The sequence below is a fragment of the Gopherus flavomarginatus genome, chromosome 2, assembly GCF_025201925.1.
Source record: "Gopherus flavomarginatus isolate rGopFla2 chromosome 2, rGopFla2.mat.asm, whole genome shotgun sequence".
Lineage (NCBI taxonomy): Eukaryota > Metazoa > Chordata > Testudines > Testudinidae > Gopherus > Gopherus flavomarginatus.
The window spans coordinates 244,837,977-244,857,331 of NC_066618.1; the positions used below are offsets into that span (position 1 = coordinate 244,837,977).

General features: G+C 41.0%; 1 long non-coding RNA gene across 1 annotated transcript in view; it reads left to right on the forward strand.

Annotated features, from left to right (window-relative positions):
- Positions 1 to 17,768, forward strand: part of LOC127045461 (uncharacterized) — a 159,248-nt gene extending 141,480 nt beyond the window's left edge. Inside the window, exons 3-4 of the long non-coding RNA XR_007772735.1 lie at positions 13,921 to 14,100; positions 17,200 to 17,768. This is a non-coding gene — a long non-coding RNA (uncharacterized LOC127045461). The remainder of the gene's footprint in view (positions 1 to 13,920; positions 14,101 to 17,199) is intronic.
- The last annotated feature ends 1,587 nt before the right edge of the window (positions 17,769 to 19,355 follow it).

The window sequence follows — 19,355 nt, forward strand, 5'->3', positions numbered from 1 at the left end:
AAAGGTGACCCAGGCTGGTAGAATAGGCTGACTCAGTTAAACCTCAGCACATCAGGTGACACCCCAAAGGGCCCAGACCTGTCACAGAGATAATCCAAGCTGCAGGTGTGGTGCAGATCAAACAATGATACACATTGGTGAGGAATGCCCACTAACCAAATTCAGGGGTGAGCTTCGAGAGCTCCATTTGGCCACTGAGAATGCTATTGCTTGTCTCTGTGAATAAGCAAACGCTGAATAAATAAATAAATTAGAAAAAAGGGATTGTATCTAGTGTGCAAGTGTAAAGCCTGAGGTTTATGTTTATTTTGTGTGTAACTTCTATATGTTTGCATTCCCCTTACTATGTCATCTTTGAATCTCTGTTTTTTGTAGTCAATAAACTTTTTGGTTAGTTTTATCCTAAGCAGGTCTCTGGTGTGCAAGCTGTGTGGCGAGTGTATGCAAAAGTGAACTGATAACTGTGAGAGGCTGGCTTCAACCCTTTGGGGGTGATGAACTAGAAAGAAACAGTCTGAGTGTTGGTAGTTAAGAACTTGGGATGATATATTTGGGGAGACTTGGAAATGGAAGCATTGATGGTGTCACCCTGCAAAAAGTAACTAAACTGGTGAGTGCCAATGTGACACCTTATGCTTGTTGGCTTGTGTCAGGGAAATGAACCATATCTGCACAGAACAAAGGGTCCCAAAGTTACAGGGCAGGCAGGGACAGAACATCTTATGGGTATGGGTAGACCCTGAAACATGAAACAAGGTCTTGTTTGAATTGAAAAAAGAGTTACCATCAAGAAAAAGTTACCATTTATTTTCCTTAATAAAAACATGCAGCATCAAGAAATGCATGCCATGGGAAAAGAGCTTGCCCTTAAAAATAATAAGGCTTCTAGTAGTAAGTGTGTTGAACTCAGTAATTTAAGATTATGATGGTTTAATGAGTAGTTTTCATTTTACATGTTCAGAATGCATTGTAATTTGCATATAGCCGTATGCAGATTATATGCAGATACATGTCACAGTCTGGTTGTTCAACAAAAAGAGGAGGAGGCATTCCAGATAATGCTGGACCAAGTGGTAAATGAAGTACCACAAACAAAGTGCCTGATTATTGGCGCAGATCTCAACAGACGTGTGTGACGTTGCACCCCATAATGTTTTATAGAACTATGCTTATGAGTGTAAATATGACATAACTGGAATATGTTTTATGCTAGGTATGCCATGTAACATATATTTACAAAGGTTATATTCTACTGAATATATTCATCCTATCTGTATGCATGCATCTAAAAATGTGAGAAACTGTGAAGTGATTCTGGGAGAGCAGATTGTGGAGCTACATAGCTTGCTTGTAATAGACTTCTGGGTGACCAGGCTAGTGGGGGACAAAAGACAAGTTGTGGAACAAAGGATAAAGTAGTGGACGCTTGTGGATAGGGAAGTTATTCTGAGATCTGAGTATGAATTTCTGTGGAGGTTGGACAATGACCAAACCAACCAAAACGATGTCAATGAGGCTTACAGGAAAATATTCAAACATTACAGAAAATGCAAAAGCTTTCTGTGGCCAAACGAAAGGAGAGAAATTTCATGGCATGGATATGTGGTGGTGGTCCAGCAATGTGCAGGAGGTAGTAAAGAAGCAACATTAGCAATGGCAGAAAGTGAGGATTGTGGAAAGGTATGAGGAATACAAGCTGATAAAGAAAAAGGTGAAATGAGCAATTGCAGAAGATCAGGTACTTAAAGCCTTATATGCAGCACTACTTACAAAGAAAGAGGGGGAAAGGAACGTGCACATTAGCCAAGATCAGACAAAAAAGTGCTGAGGACTTTGGAGCCGGGAAGTGTGTCAAATTTGAAAACAGAAGAGTACTAGTGGAAGACAGTGAAATAATTAGGAGATGGCAGTGATTTTGTGAATAACTGCTCAGTGAAGAGAATCTGAGAAAACTGCTGAAGTGAATATGTGGAAGCCACAAGACCTATCACCAGCATGGAGATGCAGACAGTGCTAAAGATGATGAAAAGTTGGAAGGTAGTGGGAACAGATGCTGTGCTTATTGAGGTATCTAAAGCAGCAAGCAGTGGTGGCTAGTGGTGGTAAAGAGCAGTGGCAGAAAGACAGTGGCTAGTGGTGGCAGAGAGACAGTGGCTGCAGCAGCCAGTGAAACAACAGCAGAGGCAGCTGTGAGCCTGTTGCAAAGACATTTCCTTGTAAACACATCTCTGAACTCAAGGTCTTTGCTAAGCAAGGACAGCCAGCTGTGATTGGGGTGCAGCAGAGGGTGAGGGACTGTGATGTGATAAGAGGACATTCATTTGTCAGACTTTCCCACTGCAAGGTGGGAAACTGAAGCAAAAGACACTGCCTAATGCACTGTGGGGTCTGGTTTGCTTATGGTCACATGCTTTTTAATGTAGTTGTGGTTTAATGCTTGGTCCCCTTTGAATAAAATTTTTTGTTTGTTCGTTTATTATGCACAGACTCAGTGCTTTCAAGTGGGGAATATTGCCTCTTAGAGGTACCTAGGGGTGGTGGTAAATTTTCCCAGATTACTGGATGGGGGTTTGAGCTGGTTTTGTTTTATGTTGTTAAGAGGAACCCCTGGATATTGAACCTAGCCCTTTTGCTGCTGACTCCTCTGGGCGGAAGCTTTACATGAACTGAACAAAGTATATAAGACCATGATTAGGCCAGCCATGGTATATGGGCAGAATGCTGGCCAATGAAGAAGAAAGAAGAACAGCTACTTCATACTGAGGAAATGAGACTGCTCAGGTAGATGCTGGGTAAGATGAGAGCTGATGGACTTTGCGATGAAATGATCTGAGCCATGACGCTGAGGGAGTATCAGCTGAGATGGTTGTGTCATGTGATATGACAAGATGTGAGATATGTTGGTGAGAGAGTACAAAATCCTAGCAGCCACAGGGAAAAGACCATGAGGAGGACTGAGGAAAAATGTGGTTCAGGATGCTGAAGGAGGACACAAAGAAGGTTAGTGTCAGCTTGGAAGATGCACTCGATAGGAATGCTTGTAGATGAAGAGCAAAAGCCACTGACCCGAATTAATGGGACACAGCAAATGTGAAGCAGAATATACAGTTTCAGATTTATTCCTGCTATGGATTGGAGTTATACCAGGGCTAAATTTGGACTATAATTTGTGGCCAGGTGTATTCCTAGATAGAAGACTTCACATAATGGGTCAATACATTTCTAGCAGGTGTCCTCAGGGCTAACAAAACTTAACCAATTTTTTTGAGACATCAGAATTTGAGTGGAGTTCTGAAAATAGTTCATTTGATTCTTATTTGGCAATCTCAGTTAACACATGCATAGAAGGTCACTTAAGAAGTTTCTGAGATTTCAATTTTTACAATATTAGTAATGCAGTCTGATATATATGCACAAGGGCAAATCCAACCTGCCTCCATAATTCAGAGAATCTTGGGAACTAGTATGGTTCTGTTGCAAGTGGTAAAAAAGGCTTTGAATGAGCTCTGTAAAGAGGGTCTGCACTCCTGGCATAAAACCAGTACAGTTATGCAGTCCATGGCTTGGGCCTTACAAAATTCATGGTCAATGTTGGTCAATTTCATGGCCAGGGTTTTTTAAGTTAGTCAGTTTCACGTTTTCAGATTTTACATCTGAAATTTCACAGTTTTGTAACTGGGGGGTTCCAACCCAAAAGGCATTCAGAGTGGAAGAGCTGCAAGGCTATTGTAGGGGGGTTGTGGGATTGCCATCCTTACTTCTGCCCTGCTGCTGGAAGAGGTGCTGCCTCTGGCTGCCCATCTCTGAAAGAAGGCTGCTGGCTGGGTGCACAGCTCTAAAGCTAGCACCACTGCCAACAGCAGTGCAGAAAAGATCATCTCAGGTTTTGAGGAGTGGATTACCATATGCCTGGTTTTCCTGGCTGTCTCCTCCTGACAGCTCGAGCCGCCTCAGGGCATGGGAGGTGATAGCATGAGCCACCAAGCTTCCTGCAGCCAGGGAAGATGCTGGAGGTGGGTCTCACCTGTCCTGGGAGTGGCCCCTGCAGGAGAAGAAGAAGTCTTGTCCCTCCCATCCCCAGCCAGGACTAGCAACTTGAGACCTGTGCAGGGTAGGAGCCCCTGGCTGGGTGCCAGATTTCATGAGGGAGATCAGATTTCATGATCTGTGACACATTTTTCACAGCCATGAATTTGGTAGGGTCCTATCCATGGCAATAGTAGGAGAGGATTTCTTTTCCTCAAATCTCCCCAAATCATCCTGAGATAAACTTGTTACCTGGGGTTGGTGCATTTGTTGTGGGGAGGGAAGGAATTTGTGCATATAGTGAATCCTGAGGGGGAAAAATATGATGCTACAAAAATAAATGTGCAATACCATATCACACCTATTGTGTTTTCCTTATGATGTAGAAAGGCCAGATCTGGGATCATGGGAAGTCTTCAGGTCCACTAACACTGGCACTGACTTTCTGAATAACCTTAGGCAAGTAGTATAACCTAATGGTTCTCAACCTTTTTGGGCTCAGGACCCATTTGTAAACCTTGATAGCCTGTCATGACCCAAGAAATAGCCTTAAGGTAAAAAAGAAATCTGGCTTACTAAATATTTCTTACCTGATATATAATACACACATTAGCATAATAAGTACACCATGCATACTATAGTGACAGCTCCTGCAGTTCCTGTCCCAGGGAGCTGGCTGGACATGGTTCCCAGCTCCAGGTGTTGCGATTCCTGACTCTCAGTGCTGCTCAAGCTTCCCTCATAGCAAACCTGGAAAATGAGGTCACAGCCTGTCCAGTCCCCTGTTATCATGTTGGAAGGGGGGCTGGGCCAAACCTTAGCAGCATTGCTACCCTGCACATCAGTTTGCAATGCCTGAAGCAGGAGGCTGAGACCAGCAGTACTGGAGCTGAGAAGCCACCACTGTGGGATGAGTGCGAGTCAGGCTCCACAGCCCTCTGAGGGTCTCCCCACCAAAGGAAGGACTTGATCCTCCCAGGGCATCTCATCCTGCCAGGGGAAGGACCAACACCCTGCTCCCAATTCCTGCCCATGGAACCCTTTGAAACATTCTGGTGACCAAATCTGTTGGCGCTTTATAATACCCATCTGTGGAACAAATATAATTTCTCAATGCTTCATAGAAATGTTGGCTATACAGAGTTGACTTTTTGATCCTCAGAATAAAAATGCTATTACCTTTTTCACCTTTGTCTGGCTTGTCTTCGTCCGTCCCTCCATGAACGCAAGTTAACGCCACCATTCTGTTTTGTTGCAAGCACTTTTTTTCCATTTCTGGCCAAAAATTTTTGTCATGGGATCAGCCCAGTGCATTTTTGGTCTGCTCAGCACTCACTTGTAATCTCTGGGGATCCACTCACTGATGCAGGTTGTCTTGCCTGCGGACTACATGACCACATGACTTGCCCATCTCCACTTTGCATCATACATCGCCTGCACTCATCGGTCACTTCTGTACGCCTTCTGATCTCCTCATTCAGATCACAAATTGATATCTTGCACATTCGCCTTTCCGTTGCTCTCTGAGAGACAGTGAATTTTTCTTCCTTTCCTTTCATCCTTGACCATCTTTCCGCTCCATATATCACTGCTGGCAGAACAGTGTAGTTAAACAGTTCTTTTCTTTTCTTCATGGGCAGTTCATCAAGAAACAATAGTAATTATTATTATTTTATAGTGTCCAAAGACATGCTAACCACTTCACAAAAGATATAAAAAGTCATGGCCCTTCCCCCACAAAGTTTACACACTAAGTTTTATGCATGACAGTGTGAGTGAAGGTGACAAGCAGGACTTAGATTGCAAACTCTTTGGGGCAGAGATCATCTTTTTGTTTGCATAGTGCCTAGCATAGTGCGGTCCTGGTTCATGAGCAGGGACTCTTAGGTGCCACCTCAATAAAAATAAAAAAATAAGCAGTGGGAAGGGGGTGGGATAACGAAGGGTGAGGGTTAATAATACTGAGCTCTTATTTGGCACTTGTATCAGTAGATCACAAAGCTCTTTACAAAGGAGGTATCGTCCCCATTTTACAGAAACGGAAACTACATTCATGCACTTTAGACACACACTGCATGGTGAATCTGCAATGTTTTTTTGGTTTTTTAATAGAACTCAGGTAAACCTTAGACAAATACAACCACAGAAACCCTTTTTCAAGATAGAAAAGAATTAAACAGTGTTGACGGTGGCTACAGCTAATGCCAAAGACAAATATTTGTACTCTTTCAATGCAAAAATCTAAATATTAAAACATATGAAAATGTAACGCATCCAGTACAGTCCTCACTGCCATAGCAGTCTTCCTCATTCATCACCTTAACTTTTGACTCTTTTAATGTCCTCAAACGATCAACAAATATATCTAAATAATGTCAGAGAGGTAGCCATGTTAGTCTGGATCTGTAAAAGCAGCAAAGAGTCCTGTGGCACCTTATAGACTAACAGAAGTTTTGGAGCATGAGCTTTCGTGGGTGAATACTTCGTCGGATGCACATAGTGGAAATTTCCAGGGGCAGGTATATATATGCAAGCAAGAACCAGGCTGGAGATAACGAGGTTAGTTCAATCAGGGACGATGAGGCCCTCTTCTAGCAGTTGATGTGTGACTGAAGTTTTTTTGCTGCAGAATGGCCACCTTAAGATCTGCTATTGTGTGGCCAGGGAGGTTGAAGTGTTCTCCTACAGGTTTTTGTATATTGCCATTCCTAATATCTGATTTGTGTCCATTTATCCTTTTCTGTAGAGACTGTCCAGTTGGCCAATGTACATAGCAGAGGGGCATTGCTGGCATATGATGGCGTATATTACATTGGTGGATGTGCATGTGAATGAACCGGTGATGGTGTGGCAGATCTGGTTAGGTCCTATGATGGTGTCGCTGGTGTAGATATGTGGGCAGAGTTGGCCTTGAGGTTTGTTGCCTGGTTTGGTTTCTGAGTTGGAGTTACTATGGTGCGGTGTGCAGTTACTGGTGAGAAAATGCTTCAGGATGGCAGGTTGCCTGTGGGCGAGGACTAGCCTGCCACCCAAGGCCTGTGAAAGTGTGGGATCATTGTCCAGGATGGGTTGTAGATCCCTGATGATGCATTGGAGGGGTTTTCGCTGGGGACTGTATGTGATGGCCAGTGGAGTCCTGTTGGTTTCTTTCTTGGGTTTGTCTTGCAGTAGGAGGCTTCTGGGTACACGTCTGGCTCTGTTGATCTGTTTCCTTATTTCCTTGTGTGGGTATTGAGAATTTTTTTTTTGAGAATGCTTCGTGGAGATTTTGTAGGTGTTGGTCTCTGTCTGAGGGTTTGGAGCAGATGCGGTTGTACCTCATAGAATCATATATTATTAGGGTTGGAAGGGATCTCAGGAAATCATCCAGTCCAACACCCTGCTCAAAGCAGGACTGATCCCCAAATCCCTAAATGGCCCCCTCAAGGATTGAACTCACAACCCTGAGTCTCCTTCCCATGGGTCTAGATGATGATGTCATCAATGTGGCTTAGGTAGAGAAGGGGCGTGAGTGGACGAGAGCTGAGGAAGCGTTGTTCCAGGTCAGCCATAAAAATGTTGGCATATTGTGGGGCCATGCGGGTGCCCATAGCGGTGTCAATGATCTGGAAATATATATTGTCATCAAATTTGAAATAGTTGTGTGTGAGGATAAAGGCATGGAGCTCAGCAACCAGTTTTGCTGTGGCATCATCAGGGATACTGTTCCTGACAGCTTGTATTCCATCTGTGTGTGCGATGTTTGTGTAGAGAGCCTCTACATACGTGGTGGCTAGGATGGTGTTTTCTGGAAGGTCACCTATGCATTGTAGTTTCCTCAGGAAATCAGTGGTGTCACGGAGATAGCTGAGAGTGCTGGTGGCATAGGGTCTGAGTAGAGAGTCCACATATCCAGACAGTCCTTCAGTGAGAGTGCCAATGCCCGAAATGATGGGGCATCCAGGATTTCCGGGTTTGTGGATCTTGGGTAGTAGATAGAATAACTCTGGTCGGGGCTCTAAGGGTATGTTGATCTTAGGTGTTGCTGTAGGGAGTGTTCTGAGTAGATGATGCAGTTTCTTAGTGTATTCCTCACTGGGATCTAAGGGAAGTGGCCTGTAGAATTTGGTATTGGAGAGTTGTCTGGCGGCCTCCTTTTGGTAGTCAGACCTGTTCATGATGACAACAGCACCTCCTTTATCAGCCTCTTTGATTATGATGTCAGGGTGGTTTCTGAGGCTGTGGATGGCATTGCGTTCTGCACAACTTAGGTTATAAGGCAAGCGATGTTGTTTTTTCACAATTTCTGCCTGTGCACATAAGCGGAAGCATTCTATGTATCGGTCCAGACTATCATTTCGACCCTCAGGAGGAGTTCATGTGGAGTTCTTCTTGTGCTGTTGGTGGGAGGGTAACTGTGTATCAGTGGGCTGTTCAGTGTTATCCTGAAAGTATTCTTTGAGTCAGAGACGACGAAAGTAGGCTTCCAGATCGCTGCAGAACCGTATCATGTTTGTGGGGGTGGCAGGACAGAAAGAGAGTCCTCGAGATAGGACAGACTTTTCTTCTGGGCTGAGGGTGTGGTTGGATAGATTGACGATATTGCTGGGTGGGTTAAGGGTACTACGGTTGTGGCCCCATGTGGCAGGTAGGAGTTTAGACAGCTTACAGTCCTTTTTCCTTTGTAGAGAGGTGAAGTGAGTAATGTAGATCTCCTTTCTTATTTTAGTGAAGTCCGTTTGTATTCACCCATGAAAGCTCATGCTCCAAAACTTCTGTTAGTCTATAAGGTGCCACAGGAGTCTTAGCTGCTTTTACAGATCCAGACTAACACAGCTACCCCTCTGATACTTGACACCATGCAAGGCACTGCATTTAGCCATATGGAGTGGAAATCCATCAACCTCATGAAGAAACTTGCACAAATACAGACAGATATCATCTTCCTTTCCAAATGCAAATGGATGGACATCATACCAAATGGACTAAAGGTGAAAAATCCTCTGCTATCTACATACTACAGAGACCACAGTGAGAGATTATGCCATACTCTATCAAAGAAACTGAGGAACCACCTGATCAGCATCCTGTACAGCAAACAGGAAAACATCAAAAAAGAGCTCTCCAACCTGGAGACTCTCATAAATAACCAAACTTCCGTACAAACTTGATGACAATATATATCTCCTGATCAGTGACACCGCTATGGGCACCCGCATGGAGACTGGAAAAATTCCACCACTATTTCAACAGCTTCCACCCCACCATCAACCTCAGCCTGGACCAATCTACACAGGAGGTTCACTTCCTTGACTTCACGGTGCAAATAAGTGATGGTCACATTAACACCACCCTATACCGAAAACCTACCGACCGCTATGCCTACTTTCATACTTCCAGCTTCCATCCCGGGCACACCACACGATCCATTGTCTACAGCCAAGCACTGAGCGGGGAGGGATAGCTCAGTGGTTTGAACATTGGCCTGATAAACCCAGGGTTGTGAGTTCAGTCTTTGAGGGGGCCATTTAGGGATTTGGGGATTGGTCCTGCTTTGAGCAGGGTGGTTGGACTAGATGATTTCCTGAGATCCCTTCCAGCCCTAATAATCTATGATTCTATGAGGTACAACCGCATCTGCTCTAACCCCTCAGACAGAGACCAACACCTACAAAATCTCCACCAAGCATTCTCAAAACTACAATACCCACACGAGGAAATAAGGAAACAGATCAACAGAGCCAGACGTGTACCCAGAAGCCTCCTACTGCAAGACAAACCCAAGAAAGAAACCAACAGGACTCCACTGGCCATCACATACAGTCCCCAGCTAAAACTCCTCCAATGCATCATCAGGGATCTACAACCCATCCTGGACAATGATCCCACACTTTCACCAGCCTTGGGTAGCAGCTAGTCCTCGCCCACAGGCAACCTGCCAACCTCAAACATATTCTCACCAGTAACTGCACACCGCACCATAGTAACTCTAGCTCAGGAAACAAACCTCGATGCCAACTCTGCCCACATATCTACACCAGCGACAGCATCACAGGACCTAACCAGATCAGCCACACCATCACCGGTTCATTCACCTGCACATCCACCAATGTAATATACGCCATCATATGCCAGCAATGCCCCTCTGCTATGTACTTCGGCCAAACTGGACAGTTTCTGCAGAAAAGGATAAATGGGCACAAATCAGATATTAGGAATGGCAATATATAAAAACCTGTAGGAGAACACTTCAACCTCCCTGGCCACACAATAGCAGATCTTAAGGTGGCCATCCTGCAGCAAAAAAACTTCAGTCACACATCAACTGCTAGAAGAGGGCCTCATCGTCCCTGATTGAACTAACCTCGTTATCTCCAGCCTGGTTCTTGCTTGCATATATATACCTGCCCCTGGAAATTTCCACTATGTGCATCCGACGAAGTGGGTATTCACCCACGAAAGCTCATGCTCCAAAACTTCTGTTAGTCTATAAGGTGCCACAGGACTCTTTGCTGCTATATCTAAAAAAGATAACTGGGAAATGATAACCTACAGACAGCTTGGTCCTCAGTCTCCATTTCCAATTTACAAACATATATTGCCTAACAGGCATATTCTTTCTATCTGGGATTTTCAAAGAGACCTACGAGCATTAGATATCCCACACCTGTTGGCATTAACACAGTCTGTGGGTGTATCCATGTCTGACTGTTCAGGAAAGCACCCTGAACTAACAGCCAAGAGCTCCAAACGTGGTTCTTCTACTGTATGTTCATGGTACTACTTTGAACATCACTAATAAATTAGGCATCATACAACCTTAGGGAAGGCAATAGTCTTCCACTCATTTTATGGGTAAAGTACTTGAATGGTTAGATAAGGTTACAGGAGGGAGTAGAACCTAGGTCTCTAATATGACAAACCCAACCCTCACTCAAATTGTCACACTGCCTTTTGGCTGAAATGGGCTTAATTATGTGATTGTCTAAAGCATGCGTAGTACAGTTTAAGCTGTTCATCCTTCTCTAGTGGCTCAACCACATACAGAGGATTATGGGTTTATTACTGCCTCCCTGACAATGGGCATTTCTCTTTAGCTCATGTGGTAGAAGCTGATGCTCTTAGCTCCAGATCTTTCCCCATAGATAACCCAAAAAGGAACATAGTTACAGTTGCCTATGCTGTTTGTAGCTACTAGACTATGCTCTGCTCCCAGAGCCAGAAAAATAACTCAGAATACCTGATACCCCAATAGGGCTTGTTCACAAACAGTTGTGTCACCCAGTGATAAAGTATGTGTTGTTTCTGCCTCTATGGGCTTCTCCTCTTAGAGCATACAGCATGCTTCCCTTAGCAGTTCCTTCTATAGCTGATTTAGTAGAGGTCTTTGCTGTGGTTGAAGATTTAAATTGCTCTTATGACTAGGTTTGACAGAATTCAATATTTTTTATAATGTAGATGGATGATATTGATGTTTCTTTTTAAGCATTTTTAATTTTTATCTTTTTAATTTTTTACAGTCTTAGGAAATTATGGGAGGGGGTTAGACAACAGAACAGATCAGACAATATTTATTTGATTTCAGTAGATAAGGATTCAAAAAGTTAAAGCTTTGTTACTGTTAAAACGTACATTGTTAACATCACATGTCAAAATATACAAAGTAAATATTCTTAAATCAAACTCTTACAAATTCTTAAGCAGCATTGTTCTTTGCCTAACTGTAAATTTTGATTGCTATAAATAGAAATATATTTTTGTCAGTTTGCGCGTGTGTGCGATGAAATTATTGACATTTACCAATAAAATCTAATCCTTCCAAGCCTATCCACAATCAATGTGGGAAAATATATATATGTTATTGTTAATAGGGCTCTGAAAAATTTCTTGAACTTATTCTATATTACAAAACATTATACTTACACATGAATTTGTATGTTGTGTTAATATTTGTTTTACTATTGTACTGTTAGTATTTCTATTTTGGCTATTAGGAATTGTGCCTTTAACAGTACAGTGGGGAACATAATGTAGAGTTTGTTTGAAGAAGCTAGAGCAGTGTGTGGGAGATGTTGCTCGTGTGTGCAGAAAGTGGAAGACTCTGTTTGTGTAAGCGTCACAAAGGGCAAAACTTAATTTAATAAACTTACCTTCTCAGAAAACAAGCTTCACTTCTGAAGGTGTAACATTATTAAGGGACTGGATGTAGTAAAACGTTGCTAGTGAGTTTCAGAGCCTTTTGTGCCTGTAGGTCACCAGTATGATTTCCCCCCTCCCCTCCCAATCTCAAGAGAGATGACAAGTTGTTCCCATCTAATGGATTTTTGGTGGCCCCTCTGTGAGATGAATTTGGTGGATCTCAGTTCCAGTTCCAAATTCATCAACACGCATTGCAAAAGTGACAGACTCAGCAAGGACTTTGTAGACTACTGAAACTGAACAACCCCTCTTTACCACCAAAGGTCAGGTGTGCTGGCAAGGCAGTGGACATGGGAAGCTTGACCTGCTACTGACCTGCAGATAAACAGGGGGCTTCATTCACCAGGGATGTAAGAGTGCTGAAACCACACAGTTTTTCAAAGGTGACATTTATATGCAAATTAGTTGCAAGTATGAAAATGTTGGACACGTGTGAAACTTATTAAATAATTGCTCAAAATGTTGCATGTGGAGCTGCACAAAACTTGGCAGCTATGTCATCTGCCACAGCAGTTGCTCTGGTGGCTCCCAGGCAGTCCCAGTACTGTTCATGCTAGAGCTGCTGCTGCTTTTGCACTGGTGTAGGCACTTGCAAATGTTCATATTCAATTATTATTTTGGATTGTTGTAAAAAAAAATTCCTGAGAAACACAAGTGAGACATGAGAAATAATGATTTTTAACTGTTTATAAATAAGCTTAATCTGAATGGAATTTTGTGGGATCTAGAACGTAGGCACTTCCCTACCCTGAGGGCTTTCTCCCTGCTGAATTTTAAAGGCCTACTGCAAGCAATGAAAAGTGTTACAGCTTCTTAAAAATCTTCCTAAGAATCTGTTACAATGGGAAGTGTTAGGCATCGTAATATAGGGTCACTACCTGCTTCACCTGTAATAATTATTAAATAAGTACCATATGTGAAACAATAAGGAAATCATTTTATCACAAAAAAAAGTAGAGTGGTGGATCTTCAGCAGTAGTTCTTACCTCGTGTTATCCCTCTTCCACACACAAAATGGGGAACATTTATCGTGAAATCTAAACTATTTTAAAGAGATTGAAGAGAACAGACTGGAAGAGCAACCTAAAGAAAGGTTAGGATATAACTAAGATACAAGACTCCAGAGGAACTATATGTGAAACCAAGCCATTATTGCTCAAGAAACTATAAGCAAAATAAAGCAAGGATGATAAAAGTAAAATAAACAATAGAATTTTGCTATAGGCTGCCTGATCAGAAGAATCAAGCTAATGAGGAGGAATCATAATGTTTATGAAGCAGGAAGGTGTTGCCAGAATGATGTTCAAGGAAGATTTTGCATGATCTTCCTGCCCTACAAAAGATTACATCATTACAGAATGATAAAATAAGTGCAGCAGAATGACAGAGTGCAAAATGGCTGTATGTATGTTATTAAGTATGCTGCTTGGAGAAAAAAAATTCAGGTGTACAACACATAGCCAATGTTCCAATGTCTTAAGAGATTTTTTTCTGCTATTTGGATAACTAAAGAGAGAAGAGAAAAATGTGACAGATACTGTTAGACAGATTAAAAGCAGCAGCTATAAAATTTTTCAGAATGTGAAAATCAGGAAAGTAGAACAAAGGTGAGAATGAGAGAGAGACTTCAGAAGAGCTTGAAATAAGGAAGAAATATCTTGTATGTACCATAAGGAAGATTTCTAAGATAAATCTTGGTTTATGTTTCCCCTACAGCATGGATCACACCATATCTCCATGGTGCACCCAGCCTCTACATCTTCAGAAGAGGAATGGAAATCTGAGGGAGAGAAAATCCTCTCAACCGCTCTCAAGTAGTTGTAATGCATTTTCCTCAGGCCCCTACCATGAGGTGGAGTCTGCAACTCCACTCCCTGATTGTCCTGAGATGAGGAGGTATGTAAGGAGAAGCAGTGGTTCTTCCAGTGATTTCCAGGGAGGTGACTCCTGACTGAGTGATGGCTAATGAGAGTGTATGTGTCATGTGATGCACACTAAGTGGCCCAAAATTAAGCTATCATCTGCCAAGAAAGACCAAAAACTCCTCCTCCTCCACAAAGACACTTAGATGGAAGTGGGGAGTACACAATCCTATTCTAAAAGCCAGCTTCAGGCTGTGTTTCATGACCATGTATCCAGAACCTCACCTCTTCCTCATGCCTAGTTTGCAAGGGTTACTGCAGTATGGGCCATGAAGCCTGAATATAGGAAGGAGTTGGATCTGCAAAGGACTATTCTGTCCCCTTGAGCAGCTGTGTGGTTCCTGACTGCAGAGAAGTTGTGAAGTCCTTTCAAACTGCCTGACCATTCTCAGGATCCAGTTAGGTTTGTGGAGAACCAGCATGTGGCAATGAAAGACTTACATGTTTCCTATGCCCATGTAGAATAGGGTCAGTATTTTGAGAGATGTTAAGGATGATCATGAAGTAGTACAATAAATACTAGAAACAGTTAAACAGTTACTAAGAGAGAAGGAAGAAATTCTTGAAGGAAATCAGGAATTTTTCTAAAAATGCTGATGACCATGTTGCAACATCTCACAATAAACAAATAAACCCTGCAATGCTGGAAGAAATATATTTCAAAGATGCAAAACAAATAGCCACTGTATTTTAGAAAAATCTATTTAAAATTAGGAATGGTGTTATCAGTGAATCTTGAATTGGCTTGGATAGTGAAGTCAAAGATTACATGTGAGAGGAAGTACTTTGGGACATTACTAGTTGAGGCCCTCCAGGATCACTATTAAAATTAATTTTAGAAGGAAAAAAACATGCAGTAGGTAAGGTGGCTCAATTCACTAATGATGCAAAATGTTATGAGGAAGGCAGTCAGTTGAAAGGCAGAGAATGATAAAATTCAAAATGATAGGTTAGAAACATATACAGATAACAAGACAACTCAATGTGATCATTCAAACTTCATAACTCAAGAATATGAGGTTATAGCACTTGGTTCATTCATGGGTATAAAGTCCAATTTTTGACTGACAAGATATACAACAGTTAGAGAAGACATGGATGAACTTGGAGCAGCTGAAAAGTTAGATGCTGATAGGACTTAAGTGCAAAAAGCAATCTGCATGTGAAGTTTATTGTAGTGAGAAAGGAAATTCTGAGGCATCTCCATATCGATAAAAAAGAATCTGAAAGCAGTAGTAAGGAATATTTGCTCTTTGCTCTCTGTCTGTATCATTGTTCTTGTGGCATGATGAGGATGAAACAGACAACAGAGTAAGTACATACCACAATTTAAATCCAAAAGTGCAATCAAACCCCCTTGGGTTCATCAAACTCTAAACTTTGGAACAAAAGTCAACAGCAATAAGTAAAGCAGTATTAATATCTGAGGTGCTTGAACAGAGCTACTGAATATAAATCAGAAAAAAAAATCAATCTATTGTATACAGACTAGAGGAAATGCAGAAGAGTGTAACCAGACTTATATAACTCAGAATTTAGCTATTCAGAAAGATTAGAAAAAAATATATTTTTTGTGGAGGGGAGAGGTGAGAAAGTGGAGAGAGGTTGAACATAGACTTACTGAGGTATCGCAAACAACGAAGATACCAGAAGAGAATGACTACCTAAATTACGGTCGTGAAAAACATGTCACAGACTGTGAAATCTGGTCTCCGCCATGAAATCTGGTCTTTTGTGTGCTTTTACCCTATACTATAGAGATTTCACAGTGGAGACGAGCGTTTCTGAAAGTGAGGGGTCCCAACCCAAAAAGGGTGTGGGGTGTGTCACAAAGTTACTGTGTGGGAGTTGTGTTATTGCCACCCTTACTTCTACCCTGCCTTCAGAGCTGGCTGGCCGGAGACTGGCAGCACAGAAGTAAGGGTAGCAATACTGTGACCCTCCCACAACCTTCTTTTGCGTCAGGACCCCTACAATTACAACATTGTAAAATTTCAGATTTAAAAATCTGAAATCATGAAATTTACAATTTTTAAAATCATATGACAATAAAATAGACCAAAATGGACTGCGAATTTGGTAGGACCCTACTCTTGGAGCAATGGTAGTATTGGGCTAAATATGGACATTGCAAATCTGCATGAGCAAAATGTCAAGTGAAAGAAAAAAGGGAATTTGAACTGTAGTTGAGGCAGTGCTAGGTGTTGTAGGAATTTAGCTGGGTTTTGTTTGATTGGTTTTGTTGCAGAGTAGTTATGCCTCGGATAAACTACCAGGGAGAGCAGTGGAACCACTAGTATAATTTATTTAGGTTGTAAGTTCTTTGAGTCAAGAATTGTTCTTTACTGTCTGTTTGTGCAGAGCCTAGCACAATAGGACCCTTATCTTGGTTTGGGCCTTGAGGTACAACTGTAATACAAATAATAAAAGAGTTTTAAAAATAAAGTATATAATCTTTTAGGGGAATAGCAGAGTATCTGATGACTCAGAGAATTTAGATGGGATTCCTGGTTTTGTTTCTTCCTAAAGTGCTCTCTATCCCTGCAATATGTAATGAGACATATGTAGGAAGGTGCAAACCTTAAAGGACTTGGAGTTTGGATGTTGATTCAAACTAATCAGTGTGTGTTGGTCTCTAAAATATAGCTTAAAAACTAGGCTCTCTCTCAAGATTTCTGTGCTTTCTGCTTTTAGCCAGCTCGTAAATACTGCTAGAAAATCCTTTTCAGTGGTATTTCTGCATTTCTGTTCCTAGAGAGAACCAGGAAGGGCAGAGGGACATGAAAATTAATAATAGTGGAGATAAAAAGTTAACCAAACAGTTTAGAAACTTACTACAGCTGGTTTGATATTCAGGTTCAGGGGTTTTTTATTTCTTCCAGTCTGGCTCACTCATTCCTAGTTATATATTACAATTTTGTCAAAAACTGCAAAGTAATATACTCTAATTTTTTATTCATACTTCATGTATTATATTTTGGTAGCTCACTAATGCTCCATATATATATTATAACTCTTCTGTTTATTACCTGTTTCATATTTGGCTTCTGATCCTCTTTCCCCTACCTTTCAGAATGGCCTCTACTCAACACCTTCTGATCTGTTAGGAGCTTGCCAGTGATGCTGTTTGCCAGCAGCAAAGGAGCTTGGATATGGCATGGCTGTAACTCTTGACCATGGAGACTGATAGTCCAGAAGATATTAAGCTCCAGCCAATTTCTATTTTCTCTTTCAATGATTGCTAACCTCATCTCTCCAGGGTCTGCAATTCCTGCTAGCCTGTAAACCAGTGTGGGTAATATCTGTCTCTAATTTGTAATTACTGTGTCTACATCACAATGAGATGGATCAAGCATTTTTGGGCCTGCCTTTATTTAATTAGTGGACACATGCAATTAGTGCTGAAGTACAATTGTGTGGAGCAGCTCCTCAGTACTTTAAAGTTTTTTTTTCCATGTCCACATTTTGTGTATCGCTCACTTGCTGTATCCATAATATACAGCAGATCATTGTTACTAGCATTAATATCATTCAGTGTTCTGCATATTTTTCAACAAAATTTGTTTTTGTGGAAAAAAACAAGGACAGTACTTTGTAGAATTGAAGCAGACAGTCTGCTTCTGAATTCATGCCTCTTCCCTGTGCATACACCCTATTATTAATGTATATTATTACTTCCAGTATGTCAGAAAAAGAGACAAACAGTCAGAGGCAGAAATTTCTCCCTAATTCACTCTGCCTAGCCAGCAAAATGTAACACAAAATTATTCAGGGGAAAAACACAATTTTCTGTCATCTCTGCCATACACTGATAACAAAGCTACCGGCTAATATGTTTTGATATTTTTGTCACTCGTTTATCATGTGACCTTTCATGCTATCATTAATACAGCTGAGGGACAGAGCAGATACACTGAAATAAGGGTGTGGAGAAGTCAGATTGCTTCTCCAACAACTAACGGTCAGTCACCGCAATTTATGCTTTTCTTCAGTATAGCAGTGACTGAAGAAGAGAAATTGTTATTAAAATTTGATATTACTGTCTAGGCTCTGCCACCTGGAATTTGCAACTTTTAAGCTATGATGGGAACCCTCTGAGGGGGTTGATAAATTTTCCTTTGAATTATGATATTAATACAATACAATATGCTTGCTGAGATATTCAAAGAGTGTACATGTGGGGAAAAAATCATATTTGGGACATTTCAACATTAGTCGTAGTCATGGGTTGTTATATCCAAGCCACATATTTAAATAATATGGATACAATCATCTTGCATTGCTTCAGTTAAAACTGGTGACTTTTTGGTTTAAAAAATCTAAGCAACTAATAGTGTTTTCCATTATTCAAGAATATTTGCAGGACACTCTAGGAAGTGCAGTGTAGCTCTTTTTAAAAAAAAGTATTTATTTTATGATAGATGATTCCTGGTTTGAATTTGCACTCAGCTTTACACCATTTCTGACAATGGTCTAGATTTTTATATAGCCTATAGAAGCTAGTCTGTTAAAATTCCAATATACAACTAATTTATATTTGACATTAATGAGTTAAGAAATGTTTTATATAGTACATCAGGGCTGAGAGAGAACTTAACAGTATTCTAGTAAAAGCAAATTACTTCTGAAGACTACCATTATGTAAAAAGTGAAAAATCTTTCACTAACCTAAGCAACCTGTCCTGTCAAGATCCTGTGATTTTTAATGTTTATATTAAGAAAGGATTGAAAATGTAACAAAGCCTTTCTCCCCACTCTCTCCTCTCACCCCATTATACAGGGAGATTGTAATTTTACTATTTGGATGAGATCTCCTTTTTCCTGCACATGCATGACTCTTCCAGCTTAGAATAAATCATATCCAATGATAACTGATTAAAATAATGTCATTATATACTGCAAACTAACTTATTTAAGAATTAAATAATGTTTTTTTCTTGAGTTCTATCTCTCTTGAAAATATTTTTTAAATGCATTTGAAAATTACCTTTGTACATGGAAAAAAATAAGTAAGGGTAAGCTTTTAATAGGAGGATTTTTAAATAGGTCCCAGAGAGAGGCTGTGTACTTACAATGAATTGTTAAACCTTATCTGAATATGCAAAGTGCAAGGTAAAATTTCAGGTTTCAAAAATAAAGGCCTGATCCTGCTAAACATATGCACAAGAGTTATTTTCCTCACATGAATAGTCCCATTTTGTTAATGAGGACTCCTCATGTAAGTAAATT